This window comes from Chiloscyllium plagiosum, chromosome 26 (genome assembly GCF_004010195.1).
Source record: "Chiloscyllium plagiosum isolate BGI_BamShark_2017 chromosome 26, ASM401019v2, whole genome shotgun sequence".
Lineage (NCBI taxonomy): Eukaryota > Metazoa > Chordata > Chondrichthyes > Orectolobiformes > Hemiscylliidae > Chiloscyllium > Chiloscyllium plagiosum.
In genome coordinates this window covers 34,273,606-34,297,766 of record NC_057735.1, presented here as the reverse complement: position 1 = coordinate 34,297,766, position 24,161 = coordinate 34,273,606, and the positions used below count along the sequence as shown (strand labels likewise).

Here is a 24,161-nt window from a genome sequence, read left to right as displayed (position 1 = left end):
CCTTTTATCTCAGCCCGCTTGGCACACCAGCCTCATTCCTGAAGAAGGGCTTATGCCCAAAACGTAGATTCTCCTGCTCCTCGGATGCTGCCTGGCCTGCTGTGCTTTTCCAGCACCACACTTTTCAAGTCTGGTCTCCAGCATCTGCAGTCCTCACTTTCTCCTTATAGGTAGGGTAGACAGGAAGGGCCTTTCCCCCTGGTAGAGGGAGCGATGACCAAGGTTCATAGATTTAAAGGTGAGGGCACGAGATTTAAAGGGGATGTGAGGAAACAATTTCTCACCCACAGGGTGATAGGACTCTAGAACTGACAGCCTGAAAAACGTAATAGAGACAGAAACCCTCATAATATTTGAGAAGTTAGGTGGGTTAGCCATGGTAAAAATCCCATGTAGAGTTATGGGGATTGGGAGGTGTTGGGTCTGGGTGGACTGCTCTTTGGAGGGTTAGTGCAGACTCAATGGGCTGAATAGCCTCTCTCTCTGCACAGTAGGGATTCTGTGATTCTAGTTGGGCACTTGTGATGCCAATGTCAGCAAGGCTGTGGATTCAAGTGCTGGAAAATGAATTTGAACAGGTGATTTTTTTTTGACTGGTGCACATTTGCTGAACTGAAGGGCCATTTTTTGTCCTGTATATCTCTAATGCTCTATTTCAAATAAATTGCGCTTTAGCATATTTGTGATTAAGCTCTATTGATTTTTCAAACAGGTCAAATCTTCTGCTTGCAAATCTCCTCAATGTTAATTTACTTTGTCTGGTATTTCAACTACAAAACTTTCTGATTTTACATCATTCTTGCACTCAGTGTAAGTGTATAGGTGAAAAAATCAAACAGAACAGCTACTATCACCAAGTGTAATTGAGGAGTCGGTGAGCTGAAGAGGGCACCGACTTCATTTACCAATTACAGGCTTCTGACAAACTGGTTTTAATCCATCCTTTCCAAGTTGATATCACTCCCATGGTCTTCATTTTCTGGAGCCCTTTAAAAAAAAGCTTCTTAAACAAAATGCTGACATCCAACTTTAAACTTTCACTCTGATCAACATCAAACAAGATTAGCTTTTCCTTTGGACCTTCTATTCTCTGCCATCATAACAGCAGACTAGCTATAGCTGCAGCACTATGTCAAAACCAGGAAATCAGTCAGCGTTGCAGACACCAGGTACATATACAGGCCACATGAGGCAAACAAGGGCAATATTTCTGCAAGAATACAATTTGGACCGTGTGGCCAACTTCATTGCAAAAGGTTTGCAGAGCTATTTACATAGCACAGCTGTTCTGTTTGTTTCAGTGTGTGGCAAAAGTCATTATCCTTTATGGAAAGAAGTATATACGTCAGGATGAGGTTGTAAGAGCAGAGGCTGCTTTAGGTTTGTGGACTGAGCACGTTGGAAAGGGAATTGTAGTGACAAACTGATCTTGCCTGGAATATCTTCATTTCACCTTACACTGTCGATACATCCCCGTTTAAAAAATGTTGGTGTTCAGTGCCTATGTAAACACCCTACTGACAATATGACCGCTGTTGGAATTCAGCTTTGTGGTTCAAAAGATAGAAGCCTGAGGCTTTGATTCCGTATAGCTTGGAAGACGACATGGAGGTCTTGATCAGAGAGGTTACTTTTGCTGTTCTGGCACAGCTGGCACCTAATTGGGTATGGTAGCACACCAATGGAGTGATGATGTGGATGAGACATTCTCTTAGAACTGACCTAGTTCTGAGGAAGGGTCACTATACTGAAGAGTTAACTCTAATTTTTCTCCACAGATGTTGCCAGACCTGCTAAGCATTTTCAGCAATTTCTGTTTTAGTGAGTTTTGAGAAGATTTGTAGCTCAGGTTGAAGTTCAGATTGGAGGTTTGCTCACTGAGCTGGAAGGTTCCTTTTCAGACTTTTCGTCACCATACTAGTTAACATTATCAGTGAGCCTTCGGATGAAGCAATGGTGGCCTGGCCCTCTTTCTATTTATGTGTTTAGGTTTCCTTGGGTTGGTGATGTCACTTCTGATAGATCTATCAACAAACAGATCGACTTGGATCCCATTTACCACCTCTGAGAAAAAAAACAGGAAATGACATCACCACAGGAAATGATGTCACCACCAGAAATGACATCAGCAACCCAAGGAAACCTAAACACATAAACAAGAAAGAGGGCCATGCCACCAGTGCTTCAGCCAGAGGCTCACTGATGATGTCATCGAGTATGGTGATGAAACATCTGAAAACAAACCTTCCACCTCAGCAAGCAAACCTACATCCAATTTCTGTTTTTGTTTCTGATTTCCAGCATTCACAGTTCTTTCTGTTTTTAAACCAGCCCCCCTGGGGTTGTTGGTTTGCTTGCCCAACTGTTGGGTTGCCATGCAAACGTTTTGTCATCATGCTAGGGAACATCAGTGCGACGTCCATGAAGCATTGTTGTTTTACTCTGCTTGAGATTCATATGATCTGGTCAGTTAAGGTGGATGGTGTCACTTCTGGTTTTGCTCTGCAGTGGTGTGTATTTGGAGTCATTTTCTACATGCTTGTTGATGGCATTCTGGGTTGATAACCAGGCCTGTTGGAATTCCTGTGCATGTCCCTGGTTAGCTTGTCATAGGACGGTTACATTTTCCCAGTCAAGTTGATGGCCCTCCTTGTCTACATGTACTGAGATGAGGGAGAGTTGGTCATGCTGTTTGCTGCTAGTTCATAGAATCCCTACAGTGTGGAAACAGGCCCTTCAGCCAACAAGTCCATACTGACCCTCTGAGGAGTATCCCAGCCAAAGCCACTCCCTTCCCCTATTACTCTACATTTTACCCCTGACTAATGTACCTAACCTTCACATCCCTGGACACTATATGCAATTTAGAATGGTCAATTCACCTAACCTGCACATCATTGGACTGTGGGAGGAAACCAGTAGGTGTTTGTGTATCCAGTTTCCTAGTTTTCTGCCAATCTGTCTGATGTAGTGTTTATGGCAGTTGTTACACAGAATTTTGCATATTACATTGGTCCTCTGATGTTACCTAGCATGGTGATGAAACGTGTGCATGACAATCCATCAGCTCAGCCAACAAACCAACAACCAGATCCACATCCCAACTAGAAATCTTCACAAAAACCTTAAACATTAACAGCCCTTTCCAGAGGTATCTTAGTTTCACTTTGGACTTAAAGGGACATCTCAGAAAAGAAAAACAGTGCTTTTATCCCCAAAATGCAACAGTTGTCACGAAAGTTATTTTGCCCAACCCATCCCAGATAAAGAAAAACAGCATTATTAGCAATAGATTTGTTGCACATTTAACAGTTCAAAGTGTTTACACAACCTCTGTTTCGATTACTTACAGTGTGGAAACAGGCTCTTCGGCCCAACATGTCCATACCGACACCCAACCCACCCAGACCCATTCCCCTACACCTAACACTACGGGCAACTGAGCATGGCCAATTCACCTAACCTGCACATTTTTGGACTGTGGGAGGAAACCAGAGCACCTGGAGGAAACCCACACAGACACAGGGAGAATGTGCAAATGCCACACAGTTAGTCGCCTGAGGCAGGAATTGAACCCGGGTCTCTGGCGCTGTGAGGCAGCAGTGCTAACCACTGTGCCACCGTGCCACTGTTTATCAAGCTCCTGGAAAATAAAAGATTGAGTTGCTCAGATTCTACTGAAGTAGTATGATTTAAAAAAAGAATTCTTAGCCAATTTCAGAAATATCATAATGGTTGTAATTTTATTATTTTTGAATCAATAATGTTATAACATACATCTGGAGCAGATGAGACTTGAATGCAGGATTCTTGGGCTCAAAGGGAGGACACTACCACTACATCACAAGAGCCCGCATGATGATAATTTTGACTTTGGAGTATATTGTATAGAGATGATATCAATTTAGCTACTCATTCTAATATTATATTGAGTAATGAACCAGAGAATAGCTGTCACCTGTTTTGTTAAGTTGAAACTTAATGTACCTTCTGTCTGCAATATACAGGGTCAAGTGTATTAATTTATGCACATTCATCACAGCAATGTCTCGACTAACCTATACCAATTTGCGTGGTTTAAATTTAAACAAAGCTAAGAACTGTCATTCATCATCCAATTCTCCATGACAACATCTCTACCGCACTGCCTGCCAACCAATCAGCACTCTCTTCCTATATAGCAAAAAGTATTGTGTCTATTTAGATTGGTTTCCTTACGTATGACCTGATGAGTGTAGGATGAAAAGCTTCAATAAAATATGTCTTTTCTCATCACTACTCAAGTTCTGAATGAAAATAAATTATTTATATAAATTTTAAAAACTTGTTTTGCCTATTTCATTGCTAATAAATTGAACTATTTACATTCAAATTCTTGAATCATGTTGCAGCTTTGGCAATTTGCTTATATTGCAATTTTGTAAAGCATTTACATTTTCACCAAAGCTAGAAATGACACAACCTACCAATCAAGCTGGTTAATAAATAATAAAATATGTTTAAATGCCTATTTCTAGCTCTTGCAAAAGATTCATTCAAGTGCCAGCTACTCTTCATTCCTTAATCCAAGTGGGCATTCTACATGCAGAAACATTAGCTCACGGCTGAGCCTGATCTTGCCCCCATTTGATGACCATCCTTCTACTTTCGCACAGTATTGGGAGGGCTTTGATTAATGGGAACCCATGGAGTGTTTCCACTTAGACTCTTTTAGTGTCCTTGACAACATTGTCTGTTTTGTATATGCTCTATTTTGACTGAGGTTACCTTTCCGAGTATATCAGTTCCTGACTGAGGTAGAATTAACTAGCTCAGCACAGATACAGAATCCTCTAACCTGAATGGAAAAATTAGAAGACCTTGTACATATAGAGGACTTTTGTATATTGTCATAATGTTCTCAAAATATTTTGTATCCAATGTATTACTTTTGAGTTTAATACTCTTGTTTTGTTTAGATAAGTGCAGCAAATTTGCACAGCGGAAGGTTCACAATACCCAGATGATGACAAAACTGGTGTATATTACACATTACAACAATAACTGTATATAGGTAGCTGTTCATGTAATGAAAAATTGCAAGATACCTCATTGTGACATTATAAAGCAAAGTTTGACACCAAGCCACTTAAGGAGATATTGAGCAGATAAGGTAGGGTTGAAGGAACATCTTAAGTAGAAAATAAAAATAAATAGTTTTAGGGAAGAGGCTTCAGAAAGTAGGGCCTTGGTACCTGTAGGCTTAGCCACCAAATATGGAGCAATTATAATTGCAGGTGCTACAGGCTCAAAATGAGAGAAAATCAGTTGTTATCTTGGAGGGTTTTAGGGTTGAAGAAGGGTATAGAGATTGGCCATAACAAGACCATGAAGAGATTTAAAGATAAAGATAACAATTTTAAAAGTGAGGCATTGCAAAACTGGGAAACAGTCTAGGCCAGCTCATTCATGAGGGTGATAAGAAAAGAGACCCTGGCAAAGTTAAGATATGGTCAACATTTAAGATGCTATAATAGGAGGCAGAGTGTGAGGAGATGGCTATGGGTTCATTAGAATAGCCCCAAATCTAGAAGTTCAGAGTCATAGATAAGGGCTTCACTGGATGAGCTGAAGCAGGAGCAGAGTCAGATGATGTTATAGAAATGGAAACATCCGTCTGCAGAGCACAATATGGATATATGATCGGCGGATCATTTCAGGATAATATATGACACCAAAGATGTGATCAATCTTGTGCATCTTCAGAAGGTTCTAGGGAAAGTGATAGAGTTGCTAAGTAGGGAATGGAGCCTGTGGTGTGTATCAAAGGCAATAAACTTTACTCCCGTAAATGTTTAATTGAAGGAAATAGCACTGAAAGTCAAATATATAGTCTGACAGTTTAGGAACGGGAGGGTTGAAAACGTAGCTGGATATCATGTAAACATTGACCCCTTCTTATGGAATGATGCCATCGTTGAAGGGACATTCAAATGGAGAAAATAGAGGACCTTATATGTACAGAGGACCTTTGCATATTGTCAGAATGTTCTTAAAGTACGTTATATCCAATCAATTGCTTTTGAGTTTAATACACTTCTTTTGTTTGGATAAATGCAGCAAATTTCACTAAGGAAGGTTCACAAACAACACCCAGATGATGATAATCACTCCATCTTTGGTGATCTTTGAATAAGGAAAGTGATTCCTGACACCAAATGAAGTTACGAGTAACATCAAATGATACCACAGAATCATTGATGTTTAGTTGAGTAGGTAGGCAGGGACTTAACTCAATGTCTCTCCCTAAATACAGCATTATTGACAATGATTCACACCCTTATGAATGAAGTGTTAGCCTACCTGAAATATTTATGATCTAGCATAGACTAGAACCTAGAATCTTCTTAGTTAGTCAAAGGATTGTTATTACTGCAATAGTTGACACTCATTATACCAGGAGAAAGTGAGGACTGCAGATGCTGGAGATCAGAGTCGAGAGTGTGGTGCTGGAAAAGCACAGCAGGTCAGGCAGCAGCCGAGGAGCAGAAGAATCAATGTTTAGGGCAAAAGCCCTTCAGCAGGAATGAAACTCATTATACATTCATAATGTAAAGCTCTTGGTTGTTTATATGTATATTCAGATTTATCCAACGAATCATTTATTCGCACTGAATACTTGTTACAAACGTAAACTGTGCTATCAAAGATGTCTAGTCTCTGCATATGAATTAATATCCTTAAATGTGGAAGATTTATGTTTGTTAATCTAGATTTAATATAAAGAAATATGATACTTTAAAATTTAATAGCTATCAGCAAACAATGGGCAGAATTTAAAAGCAGCAGCCGTAAGGCAAATGAAAACGAAATATTTGGTAAAGCACAAGTCCCAACCTCATTTACGATATAGTATTTGATTAATGGGAACCCATGGGTTACTTCTATTAACAGGCTTGTGGAGGTATAGCTTGATCTTGCCTAATTTTTAAATACATTTTGTTTCACAGATAGGCAAGATATGGGATTATGCTGATGCAGACATTACACATCTTAACACTATGGTACAAGACTTGAAAGTACAGGTGCATTTTGACACCACTGCAGTACCAAGCCTTCGAGTTTCTTTCCCCATATTTTTATACCAGTTACTTATATCTCCCACACTGTCCACCCGTGATTGCCTGCTACTTCTTGTACAGAATGTGATAGAATATTTCACAGTACAACTGCTGTGTCCTTGAGTGCAATAATAAAACTGATCCAGGAGAAGAAATGTGGACTCATTTCTATCCTTGTGAGTAAATCTGATTATGCCTACCTAATATTAACCAGCCAATATGGTCAAATCCGTGCACACATATTTAACTAATTTTAAAGACCATTATCAGGTCCATTAGAGAAATACATGATTACAAAATAAGAAAATGTAGCACAGAAATATTCATTGAACACCACTTTTCTGAACTGCCCAGCTATTAAAACATTTTGAAATTATTTATTCCGACACTGAATACATAGATCTAATTAATAAAGTTGGCTGCGAAGTGAAAATAAAAGGCAATTTTTAGCAAAATAGGAAATTATATAAAAAGCCTTTCTCACTCACCAGATATAGACAGATTCTGGTATCCTCCTCTAAAAGTTTGATAATCAACCTTTTTGCTTATCAGTTGCTACCTGCAGTCCCTTTCCTGTGTGCAATCCGGTTGTCTATCAAGCACTACCCGCAATAATACACATGCAGCTCTCTGCCTTCCTGCTTGCGATGCTGCTCACACAGCTCTGCATGCAGAGATGACAGGCGTGGACGCACATTCAAGGGCATTCCCCAGGAATCAATATGCAAATCCTTCCCAAGAGATTGGCTCAGACCTGCGTATGAACTTCAGGCACAAATCAAATATGATATTGAAGCAGAAGATTCTAACTCCAGCTGTTTTGTGAAATACAAAGAAGTTTTAATAAGCCTTAAAGTAAACGACCAGAGGAGCTAGATCAGTGCTGAAATCAATAACACTGAAAAGCATAAAAACATTCACAACCCTTAAGTAGCTGCTTTATAAATTAGGCATGGACCTTTTTTCAGGCTAACTATTTGAATACTGAGACACCGGGGACCTTGCTCAAAGCGTGGTTTGGGTGCATCGTGGGATCAATAATTGCCGAAAGACAACATCAGATTCAGATCCTGACTATCTTTTGGGATTCACCCAGCTGTATTTGATGGTAAGCAGGGAAACACTTATGCGGATATTTCTATATTATGATAGATAATTAATTCTGGCTTTATTAGCCAGGGCACATATTTCCTGATCTGTTAACACCTTGGTAGCGTGAAAAAGGTGGTGCATACTTGGAGTGTTTCTTCAGCAAAACAGAAAAGGTGGGAAACTTTGGACCATGGACCTTGTAGGTTCCAGCTATGGCCAGAATGAGAAGTTGCTATTTGTAGTACTCCTTCTTTCAGAGAGTTTTTTCAGTGCTTGACAGATGACCTCCAAGTTCTTGGAAGGCACTTTACCTGTCTAGCATTGCATTGATCCTCAGTTGCTCTTCCCAATTTCATTCTTCACGCCTGCTGAGGGCAATTATTGCAACTCCACCCTGCACCTCTGGTGAAGAACTTGGGAAACATCAACACCTACACCACTGGCAATATCTGCAGCAGCAGGAAGAAAATTAGCACAAACACCTTCTCTCCTCAGATACACGATGCTCCAATTGCCAGAGGGAATAGATAGAGATCAGGCTGGAAGAAGATGAGACACCAGCACAAGGTCTACGGAGAGACAATCATCTCTGAGTAGCAGTGCCTCAGTAAGGCTCACACTTTCATGGCAGAAGTCAGAAGTCAGGTGACATCAGGTTATAGTTCGAAAGGTTTATTTGAAGTCACAGGCTTTCGGAGCACTGCTCCGTCACCTTTCTCTGAATGAAGGACCAACCACCATGCTCTCTCACCTTCATCAAATTCATCTCTGCCTCAACCTGTTTGGATGGAGTTGTAAAGTATCTGGGGAGAGATGAATAAATGCAAATGAAGGTTTGTTAATTGTTTATAATTTATGTTTAATTGGGCTAATTGGCATGGTGGGCCATTGATTCAAAGTTATGGTGTTGATTTTTACAATGAATGAGAGTTATCGGAGTGCTGTTAGGGATTGTTTAGTAAGACCATCATTTACTGGATAATCCTCTGAAAGATGCTCTCAGTAAAAGCCCTGTACTCCTGCACCAAAACAGTTTTGTTGTTCCTTTAATTGGAGATTTATGCTAACTGAAATTTAATTGGCCTAACAACTCAGGTTGTCATTTTCATGTATCACATTCTACCTCAGAAAGCTTAATTAAAAGTCCACAAAAATAGTGTCTCAAGCAGACAGACAAACACTCATTAATAGTAGATTCAGATAGTGGGCATTACATGAGGATTCATTTGTGCTCTTTAAATATACATGGACTGAAACAAATTCAGAGGGTACTCAGTGAGTGCATATCTCCATCATGCATGTTAATGCAACATTACTACATTTACACAGATTTCTCTTGGGGTTTGGTTTTGCCTGGTTGATGCTTTGTAGCTGAAAACTGAAAAAAACAAAACACATTTTTATGAAGAGCTTTCATATCACTGGGGAATTTCAGCCTAATCCACATCAGGCAACCTGCTCTGAAAAGTCTGCTCACATTTTGACTGCTGTGACAAATTAAACCCGAGTAGCTGAAACAAGCCGGGGCATTCTAAAACAATCAATGACATTCAAAATAAAACAACCCATAAAATACCACACAAAATCAATTATAATTATGAATGTTAACATAGTCTTTAAAAAATCCAGAATTTAATCTGGATCTGCATCTTTGTCAAAAAAACTATTCCCTGGCTGTACCAGATCCTTATACCAGATTCTGATGAAATCCTTTAACTTGTTTGTCATATGGCATTTTTGTGAAGTCAGACTAGCTAACAGCAGTGAAAAGAGAATCACTTTTCCATTTTCAGTAACTGAAAAAGTTATGGTTATTGAGTTAGGAGGTAAATGCTTATAATCCTTACACTTAAATAGATGATTATAAAAGTGTGTAAAAACTGGGTCTAGTTCTATCCTTCAAAAATTTACCTTCTGGACTACAACAAATTAACAGTGAAAAAATCTGAAAAATGCTGTTCAGGATAATGCTGAGAAGTTAGCATGTGGTGCTTGGTACCTGTAATTGTTATGCCACACATAGTTCCTGTCTTTGTTAGTCTCTAAGCTCCTGGTGAGGTTTCTTCGTGTTGAAGGGACTATATTGTTCCTGGTTAATATTTTGGCTCATCCACTATTGTATTCTTAGTTGGAGAAGTTGTCTTGTTCCTCCTGTCACCTAAAGAGTTCATCTTTTTTCCAGTCTGCCATATTTTATAGCAGGGTGCCCAGGTGAGAAAGATATTCCTAAGTCTTTTCTTCATTCCATTGTTACTGCAGTCTCAAAATTTAAGCACTTGTGACTCTTTCCTGTGGTCGCCCTAACTAGAAACCCTTAATTTACAGGTCCTGTACATCAACCCCGAATTGGTCAAAGAGCCAAGATGCCAGATAATTGTGCCTTTGCTTAGCTGAAGATTAATGGCAAAACCCATTGTGAATTTCATAGGGCTCCTAACATGAAAATGGCTCAACAGTTTTGATTGCAATTGCAATGTATTAAAAATTTTGTAGACATAGTCAGAGTGATAGGAAAGATTTACCTGGGAGCAGAATGTAAGAACAGCACCAAATAATGTTGATGTATCAGGTCTAATAGCAGCATTTCATTAGATATAGCTTCAAAAAAGATTTCAATTTTGTGTTTTTATCATCTTCTTAAAACTGAAGTTGAGTATATCCCTTTTCTCTCTCTCAATGTCCTGTGTGATATTCTTCAAGTTGGTACTGTCCTTGCACCTACTGAAAATGTAAAAGCTCGCCTGCAAAGATTCACTGCAGAAAGATGCTGAGTGATGTAATACTGAGCCAGACAGAAGGCAGCAAGTTCAATGCACAGTTAATTATTCACAACCAAAGCAATGGTGTAGTCATAATCAAATAGCAGGCTCCCAAACACACCAGGCATATAAGGGAGGAATTGCCACCTGGTTTTAAAAATTCAGTTTTCTCTTATCGCACTTCTAGATAGATGCAATTTTTAGTATGTTGCTTCTTACATGAGACTCCGCACATCGATCAGTATGGTTAATTCTCCCAATCAGTAACTTTGATGATATATGATGTTCCTGTTTACAAGCTGATAAACTAACCAATTCCCACAACAGACCATTACAATGGCATTGTACTTTTGGAATCAAAGCAGCAATACTTTCATAGATTTCAAAATATTAGATACTAGAATTGAAACACCAAATAGAAGTAGATAACACTTTGAACTTTAGAATAGTACTGCTAAGTTCCATAAGGTGCTTTAATGTTGTTACAATCATTCTGCTACATCCTTCAAAGGGTTAAAACTGCTGGCATGACTTTAACTGTATAATTTCTTAGGTCAGTGGTATTTGCATTATCTCCACTTACAGAGCAACAAAGGCATATTTCAATTAGATCAATAACTATATAAATAGTACAGTCAAATCACCCTCAAAAACTATAAGTAATTAATAACAAATTATTTTCAGCATTACTTAGTCTTATTTAAGAATAATTTGAGGATGTACATCATGTAAAATATGCTTTTGCAAGTTTGTGAAAGAGTATTAGAACCATTTAAAACAAAATCATGTTATTAACATCAAAATAAAGACTTGAGTAACAGTTTGCAGTAGTTTCTCATATTTTGTGTTTTGAATCATTTTAGTAGGATACACAACTGATTTCTTACCAAACATCTGCTATCTTTCAACATTTGTATTTTGCTGACCTTCTACTGGAATTCCATATTATCCCTGTTTTTACATATTGAATACACTGAGTTGATAACCAACCTTGGGGATTCATGTGTTGTAATCTATTTGCCTTATTTCAGCATAAGAAAAGTTTGAATTTGTAAAAAGTATATCCCTAGAGCACTTCGGTATAGGAGTAGGAATGTTATGTTGCAGTTGTACTGGTCATTGGTTAGGCCACTTTTGGAATACTGCATTTAATTCTGGTCTCCCTGCTACAGGAAAAATGTTGTGAAACTTGAAAGGGTTCAGAAAAGATTTACAAGGATGTTGCCAGGGTTGGAGAGTTTGAGCTTAATGGAGAGGCTGAGTTGGCTGAGGCTACTTTCCCTGGAGCATTGGAGTCTGAGGGGTGACCTTATAGAAGTTTATAAAATCATGAGGGGCATGGATAAGATGAATAGACAAGGTCTCTTCCCCAGGATGGGGAGTCTAAAACTAGAGGGCATAGATTTAAGGTGAGAGAGGAAAGATATAAAAGAGGGACGTAAGGGGCAACTTTTTCATGCAGAATATGGAATCAGCTGCTGGAGGAAGTAATGGAGGCATCATATTTGCAACATTTAAAAGGGATCCAAAGGGTATATGAATAGGAAGGATTTGAAGGAATATGGGCCAAATTCTGGCAAACAGGACTAGGTTAATTTAGGAAATCTGATTGGCATGGACGAGTTGGACCGATAGGTCTGTTTCCATGCTATATATCTCTAAGTCTAAGTACTATTACAAGAGTGTCATGGTTAGGCAGAGAACCTTAGTTGTCACAAGACCTTAAAAGGCAATGAGCTATTAACCAGATAATGGGGGTAAAATTAATCTTCACCAACTTTGCAAAGCAAACTCATGGTAAATCAAAAGACCCATTGCACTGCACCTCGCTTCCCTTTCCACTGACTTTAAAGAAAAGAAAATGGGACATGACATGAAATTGTCAGTTTGTTTTGTGCTCATTTCATATTTCTGAAGAAGACCAATTTCATGCCCAATTTCCTTCTGTAAAAAAGAGAAGGAAGGACCATGAGTGTAATCTACATGAGTGTAATCTCTCCCAATATTCTATCACCGTGACTTAACTGTATGAGGCCTCAGCAAGGAACAGAATATTGAAGCAAATCTTTATTAGAATCATAGAGTTATAGAGACATTCAGCAAGGACACCGACCTTTCTGTCCAATTTGTCTATGCTGACAATTAAAGATTAAAATATTTTTATTTCTGAAGGAAATAGTTTCAAAGTCCCATAATTATAAATGAACACAAGACCCAAAGAAATTCAATATGTTTTCTCAGATATAATCAATTGAAAAAAGCATAATGGTTGTTATATTAGATTTTAATGTAGAAAAGTATTCAATTGTTCAAATAAAATTGGTGATTTGGTGCATAATTCTGGCCTTCTGGCTTAGGTAGCAACAAATGAATCATCAAGATAATTCCGTTTGCACAATCAATAATAAATATAAATCCTGCAAGTTGTGTTGTGACAGAAATTGTTCTGTATTTATAATAACCTGAAAGGTTATCCTTAGCATTTTTAAAAATAAAGCAGAAGATACAGGCTGCTAATCCAGCCAACCCAATTTTGCAACATGAAATATTCCACTGTTTTTTTCTATTACCTTAGTACATGCGGCGAATTTGGAATGGTTTGCTTTATAGGAAGCTGGTTCCCCATTGAGAACAGAGAGCAGCATCATTGCTATTCACAAAGCAAGAGATATATACAATGTACCTCTGACATCCGTTGCCATACGAGGTCTGGTATGTTGCATTGTTTGATTCCTTTAAGACTAATGTGAAATTGCATGATCATATCTCAAAGAGAACTTAACTTACGTAGAGCCTGTTTGTGACCTGCATGGTTTATTTATGATTGCTGCTTGGCTGCTTTAAAGCAATATTCATGCTATATTGTTTCAAAGGAACTCAACAGAAACCAAACAGCATGCTGTGAAGACAGCACTGAAAATTGCTTAGATTTTGTGGAAGGTTCTTTTGGCAGCAGGAGCATAATGACATGTTCTGTACTGACAGTAAAATGGTCCTGAAGTGCCTACCTTTTTTTGTCTAGGTTTGCATCACTTTTAAGGCTCCTCTGCAAGGGTTACCTATGCGAATGAACCAATGTAATTCTTCCCTCTCACAATTAGTGAGCTGTCTATCAGTGTTGAAAAAAACATGGGCTTCCCATCAGCTCCAGGAATCGCATGGTTTGGGCATCTTGCTTGCAGCATTGATCACTCCATCTACTGACCTCCTGATAGATATAAAGAACTGCTGGATATGGATATAGACACACACATCACTAAAACTAGTCATAACAAATAAGAGGAACATAAAAACAAAACAAAATAAAACAAGGACTGGGAGTCATTTCTCAAGAAAGAAGAAAAAATGTTGAGATGACACTGAGCCTTGGGTGGATTACTGGTATTCTTGCAGATTGGATCACTCACTTGTTTCACAACTTGATAATCACCAAAATCAATGGAATGAAAATTAGCTGTCAGTACAATATCTGCTGCATACCAGGCATCGTCATCAAATCTGCAGCAGAATCCCATTGTTGCAAATCCTGACCTAAATTCCAGGGTTAATTGCCCTTGGAATTCAAGAGGTTGGTTAAAGAGCATTTCTCTTTGTGGGGGAGTGTTATGCAACTGCTAGTCAATCCTCGCTTTTCACAGAAGTCAGAAAAAGCTTGTAAGAAATAGTTTCCTTTGTTACACCCCTTTTTAAGGTTCACATTTACCTGTGTTGATGCCTGGTATTAAAAAATGTTGGCTGGAAAAACAGTTTAAATTGACATTTTGAGGTAAGAGTTAAAAAAAACTCTGAAACCTATTCCATCAAAATAATGCAGCCAGAATGCTTTCTTAAAAAAAACTGACAAAATGCTTAGATTTATATCATGCAATGATGACATTGCCTATTATTCTTCCTGCCAATATTTTCCATTACTGTAAGCAGAAAGCACAAAATCACTGGAACCTTAACCCTCAGGGAAGAAAGCTATTTTAATTAAATTACTTTCTTGAAAATGGTAATGACACACACCATAAAACCTAAACTTAGAGCATTTTATTGTGTTTGAAAGCAAAATCCTGGTTGTTGCTGCATGTACATCCTTTTACAGACTAGGCTTCTGTGTTAAACTATTCTGAGAGCTTCTGACAATAAAACTGGTGATTCTGTTTTTCAGGATACAGCTTTGTCCTTCACTTAATATCATAAGTTAAAGGGAAGGCCATGTATCAGCATGAAATTCAGCATGAAATAAAAAGTAGTAGCCAATGGCTACATGAAACAATAGGTGATGTTTGTAATGCTGGAGCAGCACCGTATTTAGAATGTGATAATCACAAAAGGAAGTAACGTTTGAGAAGCATTCACCCAAGACACAAATGTGTCAAAATGATTAATTGCAATTTTGTTTGGCTTCCTACTGCAGCTTTCACTAATACTTTACACAAGTTTTACACTTATCAATGCAACTTAAAGTCTTCATTGAATCTTCATTAATAAAAGGGAATTCTGCATACCTGATATGAGAAATTGTTACAACCCACTTGGGAAAACATGCTAATTCTCAAGCCCCTTGACTCCAGGGGTTACCATAATGTTAGTGATTTAATCAAAGCACATGAAATCCCTGATTTATCTGTGTTAGAATCGAGTTAATGGTAACCAGATTCTTGTACTCAATAAGAACTACAGTTTATTACAAATTTAGATTCCAATTACAAGTAAATAGCTATGTACTGTCATCTAGCGCTACCAGTTCCAATTCCAACATCCTTATTAAATCCCTGCACACACATACAGACAGACTCAGATAAACAAAGCGGTCTCTGAGCTGGTTAAAAACAAATGGAAAACATAGTTCAATCAATCCATTGGGATCTGCAGAGATGTTTGTCCTCCTTGCTCAGATTTTCTGTTCTTCAAACTCTTTTCTCCAGGTATTTTTTATTTATTGAGAGAGAGGGGAAGAGACCACCTGCCCTTCCAGTGGACTGAAGATTTCTCGACAAATTGTTCACATCCTCAAGTGTTCAGCTGTCCAGAACAAAATCAGCAAGTTGTCATCAAGCTGATGACATTGGTATCACAACTGGTCAGCTACTTGTTTCCAATCAAATTGTATTCTGCACACACCCTCCAGTGCTATGCCATCTGGAAACTACTTTCCTCACTTCCTGAACAAAACGCAGTGTAACCACCAGACACAACACACTTCACACTACCTTGATTCTTTTTAAAAAAGTGCAACAGTTCCTTCCGCAGACCTTGGTTTTAAAACAGTCCTTTTTCATTTTGGTCTCAATCAAAAATACAGAAGATAAAATGATATCATCTTTACAAAATACATGATAATATTCACTACCACCTTTATATTTGACTGTTGACATAATATGTTGCACTTAATGATACCATTGCATTATTTGGAAACAAAAAGAACATATAATGATGACCCAGGTACCTGTGATAAATAAGGATATATTGCTCTGGATGAGAGTGGGAAACATTAAATGTGAGCACAATGAGTACTGAAAGGAAGAATTTGACAACTAGAATTTAGTGTCCGATTTACTCATTATTTGTCCTGTTCCCAGGCTGGGCAACAAATCTTACTTTATAGCACATTGGTTTGGCTCAATGGTCTAATGTACCACATAACAGTGCAATGTAGATTTGTGCTTATCACTCAATGCACAGTGAGATGCTGGTTACATTGGAGACTTGAGTGAGAGCTAGTGAAAGCTAGACATTACTCAAATGAAAAAAGACAGAAAGTCAATGGGCATGTCACTGAGACCACTTTCTTAAACCTTGTGGATGGTAAAGGTTTCGCACAATTCGATCCATAGCAAGAAAAAACATAATCTATATTATATTTCCAATCCATACTTCTTGAGGCTGAAAGGGGTGGTATGCTTTAAGATGGCATAATCGAATAAAGGTGTTTTAACAGTGTGCTTAAGTCACATGTTCTTTTTCATTGCAGTTCCACAATCACATTGCTAATCCTCCTCCATCCTTCAGTACATTATTGTCCATAATCACAGCTGATGTGATGGGCTATGGTGCACTGCAGAGGAAGGAAAAAATAGCTACTCTTTAGCTCAATTCACAATGAAAATGGCAAGACTGGCTGAGGTAGAGAAGCTACTACTTAAGTAAAATTAATTTAGTTGATAAAATTACAACATTTTTCATATATATAACAGAGAAAAACAATGAAATGAAAAATAAAGGGTACTGCTTCAAGCTTTTCAATGTTAGCATTTTTTTAATGCCTCAATTTTAAATTATACAGTTTTCCACTAAACATTGCTATTATAAATCTTGATTTGATGGATACTTGGCATTTCAATCTTAGTTGATTAGTTGACCAATTTCACAAATCAATTGTGAACAAATTACTAGGACTAATACAGTTAATTTGTAATTGCTTTTCAAAATTGCTCGAAAATACAACACATTGCTGTCCACTAGACAATGTTATAGCATTACATAAACATTTCTGAACCATTATTATGGCAATATTTGCAATTATGTTGTTCCTAGACCAAAATACATGTTCAATTTGTGAATTTGAAGTAACTTAATTATTAGCCCTCGACAGCTTACTGGAAAACAGTAGCTTGTTACAAAATGTCAAACATTACCTTAATTCAAAGACGGCATTATGGAAAGTTACTGTTGGACTTACTTACACATTGAACTCCAGTAAAAAAAACCTTTCACATCATTCCCTTAATAACATCAACAAAACAAATAGTTTGGTGATTATCGCATTGTTTCTGTGGAACCATTTTGCATGCACACTGACTGCCATGTTTGTTTCATTATAGCAGTAACTACACTGTGCAGTGAACCATTTTGAGTTATGCTGAGCTGTATGAGGCATGATGTGATGAACCATCCTATTTAACCAATATTGCTCCTCCAAGAATTTTGAAATTGATCTTAAATGTATATGTTTACACATTTTTAGGTTCTAAAAACCAAAGAACCTAAGATCATTATTTCCTTTAATATTGTGCATCATTAGTTCTATATCCATTTTTGGTGGATGAATGCCAATTTCAATGGGTAGGTAGAGAGCTGACTCAGGTAATTTGGGATCAGAGATTGGTAAGCAAACATTCAAGCTATTATTGCAACTGTAACAAGGTTGCCTTTAATGTGGTGTTGCTTTGAATATAGTTGATTACATTCCCTTGATGGGCAAAACAAAAGGGCAAGCAACACCGGGTGGCACGGTGGCTAGCACTGCTGCCTCACAGCGCCAGAGACCCGGGTTCAATTCCCACCTCAGGTGACTCACTGTGTGGAGTTTGCACATTCTCCCCGTGTCTGCGTGGGTTTCCTCCAGGTGCTCCAGTTTCCTCCCACAGTCCAAAAATGTGCAGGTTAGGTGAATTGGCCATACTAAATTGCCTGTAGTGTTAGATTAAGGGAATGGGTCTGGGTGGGTTGTGCTTCGGCAGGTTGGTGTGGACTTGTTGGGCTGAAGGGCCTGTTTCCACACTGTAAGTAATCTAAACAACAGTGAACCCTAGTTGACAACACTGATAAGATGAAGATGCAACTGAAGTTGGAGTGAAAGAGAAGGCAGTTGAGACACTGAGTTAGAGAAAATGATAAAGAGGAGAATGGCTGTCTGTAATTAAAGTGGACAAGTCAACAAAGAGGTTGTTTCCACTGGCAGGTGAAACCAGAACTAGGGGGCATAGCCTGTAAATAATGGGGTGCAGATTTAGGACACAGTTGAGGAGGAACTTTTTCACCCAAAGAGTTGTGCATCTGTGGAATTCCCTGCCCAGTGAGGCAGCTGAGGCTATCTTGTTGAATGTTTTTAAGGAAAGGATAGATAATTTTTTAATTAGTAAGGGTTATGGTGAGCAGGTGGGTAAAAGTGAAGCTGAGTCCATGAAAAGATCAGAATGGTGGAGCAGGCTCGGCAGGCCAGATGGCCTTCTCATGCTCCTATTTTGTATGTTCTTAAATTAGAATGAGATGTAACTGAAGATGCTGAGGGAAGTAAGAGGTGAAGTTGTGGAGGCAATGGCCATAATCTTTCTATTCTTCCCTAGATACAGAGGAAGAGCCAGAGGACCACACAACTGCATTTTGTACCCTTGTTGAAAAAAATAAGCATAAGAATTAACCCAGCAACCATGAGGCAGTCAGCTTAATCATGAAAGGCTTATAGAAACCATAATTTGTGAAAAAAACTAGTATTTTGATAAATGCTGATAAAAAGAAAGCCAGAGCAGAATTGTTAATTTGTGGCAAGTTCTGTTGTACTTTTCTTTTTGGTGAGAGAATAGAAAGGGTTTATGAGAATAATGAGATTGATATCTTGAACATGAACTTTTAAAAGGCTTTTGACAAAGTGCCATATGATGGACCTGCCAGCAAAGTTGAAGCCCAACAAACAAAAAAAGTGACAGTGGCTGTATGTATTAAAAGGTTGGGCTGAGTGACACTAAACAGACAGAAGTGGTGAACTGTCTGTACACCCTCGACATAATTAAAGCCCTCAGGGACTACTTTTGCCAATCTTGAGACGCTTTCCACAACTTCAAGAACAAGGACCAAACACAGTTGGAGAACTTGGTGCTGACTACGAGGATAATATCACTTGATCAGGCACTATATGACAAATGGAGGCCACTACCCAGCATTTGGATCCTCTCCACCCCAGCCGCAACGCTCATCAGTGCAGTCTCCCATTCTGCTCATATGAAACCTACAACCTGGTCCTTGCCCAGTCACAGGCATTATGCTTTAAAGGCTGAATTTAAGCTTTTCGGCTAAGTGTCTGTATCATCTGTCCATGAGGCTTAGAAAGGCTTCTCATTGTTTCTTAGCAAATTCCTCTCATTAACGATTGACCATGTCCCAGTGCCATGCCTTTTAACCAATTCTAACCACGTCTTACCCATAGCCTACCTTTTAATTTTCTATCCGGCTGGATGGACATACCACAGCTTGAGTGTGGCAGCATCTTGCAGAACAGGAAATCAATGCTGTGATCCCAATACTACGTCGATCGCTTTGTGTAGAACGTCAGAGTGGTTGTGTATGTTTGCAACCGCATATCTTAGTGGGAATGGTGCTTACCACACATCGTTCCTGGAACAATTCACCATTGCTGGGATATCCCAGACTGAATGGCTTCCTGCTGCTGGCACCACTTTTAAATGCCCATTGTGCACCCAGACAAGCATTGTCAGTGAGAATCGGCCATGCATGGTTCCTGATATTTGTCCAGGACCTGGCAAACAGGAGAAATTGACACTCCTCTTCATGGGCAGCCACTTGGAAAGTCCTGCTGGATGGTGTGCTGCACAGGCAAGATATCCTGTTCTCCAACACTGGTATTGGAGATTACAACACAAGACCATGCCAGTCTGATCCAAGGATGCCACCTGAATTAGTGCCATCTCAGCCTACCAGACAAATGTACAGCAATGTAGGAAAAATGTCTTTCTTCATTTTAACAGCCTGTGCACTTCTTTCTTTCCAAAACCTCACACTCATTCTATCACTGCTGTTGAACCCACCTCTCACCAAGGCTCATTCTCTACCATTCTCACTACTGCCTGAAACATCTTCCCCACTCATTTTCATCCACCCCAAACTCCAACACCACTAACCCTGCATGCCACATGCGCTGCAAACTCACTCGTGTGGGAAATCTCCCGATCTACACCAAAAGCAACATCTGTACCATTCCCTTTCATCTCTCTTAGTATCTGCCTGTCTCCTATTCTAGGAGAAAACAGCCCACAATAGGACAGAAGGAATCCAGTTCAGTGGTTTGCTTCTCAACATTCAGCCTCTCACTCTTATATGAGGCGGATCATGGCTGTGATGGCCCAAAGCAGCTGACTGCCTGTGTCCAAGCCCTGGATTGTTAACAGAAGCTGTCCTTGACTTACTGTGCCAGGATTCCTAACCTATCTCCCTTTACCTGGCTGAGGATTGCTAATAACCATGGGAAGCTTCCTGGCTTTGTGTCTGTGCTAAATGGTAATGCCACATAGCAGTACTATAGATTAGATTAGATTAGATTACTTACAGTGTGAAAACAGGCCCTTCGGCCCAACAAGTCCACACCGCCCCGCCGAAGCGCAACCCACCCATACCCCTACATTTACCCCTTACCTAACACTACGGGCAATTTAGCATGGCCAATTCACCTGACCTGCACATCTTTGGACTGTGGGAGGAAACCGGAGCACCCGGAGGAAACCCACGCAGACACGGGGAGAAAATGCAAACTCCACACAGTCAGTCGCCTGAGTTGGGAATTGAACCCGGGTCTCTGGCGCTATGAGGCAGCAGTGCTAACCACTGTGCCACCGTGCCACCCACCGTGCCGCCCACTATGAGCCGCTATATCTGGCTGAGAGATAAGTTATGAAAATCTTGGCAAAAAATGGAAAGTCAGGGAATGCAGTGAGCATCCAGCAAGGCTCCAAGTGAGTGAGTGCTAAGAGAGCAAGTGAACAGCCCAGAGTTGCAGCTTGGTCAGGTCCATGAGCTGTGTGTTTATCATGAGTGAAAATTGTCCATTAGTGCTGTAATTGGGAAAGTGCCAAGGGGGATCTTAGAACCTGGCACATGGATTTGTGGATGTGGTGCCCATCAGGGACAACCTTTTAGCATGTGGCTGTTGAAATTTCCAAGTCCTGTCCTGAATTCCATGTTGAAAACTTGCTGACAATAGGTGGTACAATAGGAAGCTGCACATTAACAAGGTGAGATGAGCAGTTAATAAAGCCATTAACAAACAATAAGCCCCCTTTTAGGGCAACTCTCCATTGCCTAGCAAGAACTTCATCTTGACATCCAGAATTTTGATAAAAGATGCCATTCCCAATGTTGAGACTAGCCTCGCTGGACTTCCAGTACAATTCTGGCATGGTTCCCGCCAGAGTCCATGTCCTCGGGCTTCTATAAGATTCTGCCCAAAGGCTGGGCCCATTGTGATCTTTGTTGAGGATTGACTGTAATCCCTGCATTGGCCACTGAACCTTGCGGTGCTGCTGAGTCCAGAGAATCCCACAAGTTGTTCAAGTCCTCTTGGAAGTTAGATTATCCCACATTTGGGAGGAAAAAAGTCTTAACTGAGTCAATTAATAGAGTGACAGCATTTAAGATCGAGTGTCCAAATAGGGATAGGCTCTCACCTAACATTTCTGAAAATGTGTTGCTGGAAAAGCGCAGCAGGTCAGGCAGCATCCAAGGAACAGGAGAATCGACGTTTTGGGCATAAGCCTGAAGAAGGGCTTATGCCCGAAACGTCGATTCTCCTGTCCCTTGGATGCTGCCTGACCTGCTGCGCTTTTCCAGCAACACATTTTCAGCTCTGATCTCCAGCATCTGCAGCCCTCACTTTCTCCTCTCACCTAACATTTCCAAGAGCAGGGTCTCCTCCTCTTTGATTAACATAATAAACCACAGGCCAAATTGTACAAGACGTCAGGTGTCTCTCTGGATGTATGGGTGTGGTGTACTTTCACAATAACTCACCTCCAGAGGGGATCTGAAGCCCTTGGATAAACATTAGTATCATTGCTCTGGAGAAGTCAGCACAAGAGTCTGTTTACTTCACTTCTGGAGTGAAAAGTTGCTCATAACAAGACCTAGACCAGTCTTCTGCAAAATCTCTAAATATAATGAGGCAGATTTTCCAATGGCCAGACAATCTTTATTACAGCATAGACAGGAGTTATGCATGGACACCCTGTGGCACGTCCATCATAGCAGACTCCGAAGGAATTACCAGGGAAATTGAATTTTCCACTGGACAATTCCTCCATGCCTGGAATGCTCTGAAAACCTTTATTAAATCAGAGATTTTGGAGGGTTTCTATGAAATGATGCAAAATATTTACTCAGAAAAAGTTAAACTATTAAATGCATAGTCTAACACCTAATAACCAGTAAACTGACCCCATACTTATCATACACATCCCCAGATTAGTTATTCCCTTGACATCCCACCGCAGGGACCAACAGCTGCCCTGAAACTTGAATCCCTGTGAAGACCCGACACACCCACTCCCCCAGGACCTGACACACCCACTCGCCCGGGACCCGACACGCCCACTCGCCCCGGACCCGACATGCCCACTTGGCCGGAACCCAACACACCCACTCCCCTGGGACCCGACACACCCACTTGCCCAGGACCTGACACGCCCACTCCCCTGGGACCCGACACGCCCACTCCCCTGGGACCTGACTCATCTACTCCCCTGGGACTCGACTCATCTACTCCCCCAGGACCCAACTCATTCCTCCCCCAGGACCTGACACCTCCTCACGGATATCAGACCATCCACACTGTGGGTTGTGACCTAACCTGGGGACCTGACACCCACTCTGGGAAACAAAAATTCTCTCCATCAGCGTGTGTGATCACTGATCTCTGTCCCATGTTTTTATTTCATTCATGCTTGGAATATTTGCCTTTCAATCAGATCAAACTATTAACGTTTGCTAAATTATTTATTTCTCATACAAAATAGTCCAAAAACAAAGCATGAGCTGTGTATTTTTTTAAATGTGGAATGTTATTTGTCCTTGCTTAATACAATATGAAAGCTAGCATGACGAGGGACTTTGCTCTTCTTGTTTCTCTTCATCCGTTCTTTTTTTTAAGTCACAGTATCACAGCCCTGGGAAGACAGTATATCCTTTGGGAATCAAAGACAAAGAGAAATGGCAGCCTTGCTGGATATCTCATGTAGATTATACAGGTGGTTTCAGTAAATCTCTGGATACTGCTTTCCCTGTTTGCTCAGCACTTAACCTTTCCTTTCTCAGAAACAATGACTCTAGCTTGATATGGTTTCTTGACCTCCACTTGAAATCTGCCATTTATCTAGCTGGTGATGTGCGGCAATAGGTAGTGAGCTTAAGTAAGTTGTTGAACCATGGACAGCATAAGAACAAAATTCTGTTCATATTCTAATGTTCACTTGGCCGGATATCAAAGTAGAGAAGAAACTCTGTTTTCTGTAGCTTTTAGTAATAGTTGATCCATTTTTGATTTTGTCATTCTGTTCCCTGATCTGATCTGATCTGATCTATGTAATTGTGCCTGATTGCTTAAGCCTGTGGAAGGGATGAAAAGGTAATACAGTGTAGTTTCTGGAAGAAGTGTTGAGCTTCTGCAGGAATTATACTGCTGGTAGAATTTCTTAAAGTCCTAAGATTAGAGTCGAGAGGG

At 39.8% G+C, this 24,161-nt stretch overlaps 1 protein-coding gene across 7 annotated transcripts in view; it reads right to left on the bottom strand.

Annotated features, from left to right (window-relative positions):
- The window catches only part of LOC122563239 (synaptotagmin-B), a 640,974-nt gene that overhangs the window by 232,841 nt on the left and 383,972 nt on the right, over positions 1 to 24,161 (bottom strand). The window contains exon 1 of one of the 7 annotated variants that reach the window (XM_043716852.1): positions 7,589 to 7,761. The exons of the other annotated variants lie outside the window; for them this stretch is intronic. The gene's annotated coding sequence lies outside the window, so the exon portion shown is untranslated. Of the gene's footprint in view, positions 1 to 7,588; positions 7,762 to 24,161 lie in introns of those variants that run through there. 7 annotated transcript variants of the gene reach the window in all.